Source organism: Chrysochloris asiatica, unplaced genomic scaffold (assembly GCF_000296735.1).
Source record: "Chrysochloris asiatica unplaced genomic scaffold, ChrAsi1.0 scaffold00013, whole genome shotgun sequence".
Lineage (NCBI taxonomy): Eukaryota > Metazoa > Chordata > Mammalia > Afrosoricida > Chrysochloridae > Chrysochloris > Chrysochloris asiatica.
The window spans coordinates 24,915,270-24,916,894 of NW_006408531.1; the positions used below are offsets into that span (position 1 = coordinate 24,915,270).

General features: G+C 35.1%; 1 protein-coding gene across 1 annotated transcript in view; it reads right to left on the reverse strand.

Annotated features, from left to right (window-relative positions):
* The window catches only part of LAMA2 (laminin, alpha 2), a 747,229-nt gene that overhangs the window by 251,997 nt on the left and 493,607 nt on the right, over positions 1-1,625 (reverse strand). The gene's annotated exons all lie outside the window — the stretch shown is intronic.

Below are 1,625 nucleotides of genomic sequence, written 5' to 3' on the forward strand. Positions count from 1 at the left end.
GTTCCAAGGGAGAAAGATGAGGCTTTCTGCTCCCATAAAGATTTACAGCCTCAGAAACCCTGTGCTGGGTCACTATGAGTCCGAACCAACTCCATGGTACTTAACAACAACAACAATAGTTTTCCACTGCTATTCATAGTGTTTTCTGGGATGATTAATTAATTAATTATATTAATTTTAACATCACCCACTTAAGGGTTTTTTTTGGGTTTTTTTGGTATAAACAGCAATATTGTTTTATATTATTCATATTTTCAAAGAGATTCATAATGCAATGAAGTACATCCAAGATAGTTCCATAAAGAAGCAAGTTAGGTAGGACATGTTGGAACAGAAATTACCCAGGTCAGGGTGTGATTTTAGGTGTACAAGTCTCAGTCTTATTCCAAGAAGCACTCAGAAGCATAAATAACAGCTCAGAATTTGTTCTGTTTTCATTTGTTCTGAAGATCACATGTATGATCTTCATCCTAACAGTGCAAAGCAGGTAGAGCATCATTTATTCCTGCTATTATAGATGAGAAAAATAGAACTCAGCTCTGTTAGCAGAAATAGGCTAAGTTCATGGATCTGTATAAACATTTTATGTGGCTATTCATTATTCTAAAATTATCATGTGTGTACCATTTTAAGAGTATGATAACAATATCTTTGATAGATAGCTAAAGCATCTAAAATGTATTAAAATGGGCTTTGATAAGTTTGAACATATAAGATGCTTATCTTGCACAAAATATGGATCAGAACTATATTAATTACACTCTTAGTAGATGGCATAGAAATGTATTGCTTACTTTACTATTTGAATTACATTTAGTATTCAATTTAAAGCTATATACATATATGATCAGATTTTGTAAGAAATATGGGGAAAGAAAGCATTAAAAAGCTTGTCTGCTGCAGAGGAGAACTGAATAGCAAACTTTTTGCTCTTTGGGTTGTCCTAATTAAAATTCTTGATAACATTTATATTCTGAATTATGCATACACTTGCTAGTGTAGTGCCTTACTGTTCATGTGCAATTATTGCCAAAAAATATTTGTAATGAATTACAATAAGAATTATGTAGACTGCTTTTTATCATTGAACTCTACAAATAAGCTTTGGGAAGGGGAACAGATTTATTTGTTCATCATAGTGGTTAGACATTGGGTTGCTAACTGAAAGGTCAGCAGTTCGAATCTACCAGTTGTTCTGTGGCAGAAAGATGAGGCTTTCTGCTCCCATAATGATTTACAACCTTGAAAACCCGATACAGGATCGCTATGAGTTGGAACCAACTCGATGGCACACCACCACTCCCTCCAGTCCTGGTGTGGCAAAGTAGGATAAACACTGGACATTTAACAGCAAAGTCAGTTGTTCAAACCCACCAGCTGCTCCTTGGAAACCTTATACAGATCACTATGGGTTTGAAATGACTCGATGGCACTTAATAATAACAATATCTATACTGTGTTGTTGTTCCAAAGCGCTGCTAAGTTGGTTCCAACTTATAGCACCCCTGTATAGGGTTTCTGAGGCTTTTAAGTCTTTGAGGGAACAGAAAGCCTCATCTTACTCCTGTGGAGCAACTGGTGGGCTCAAACTTATATATATAAAATCATATTTTGTGCAAGATATA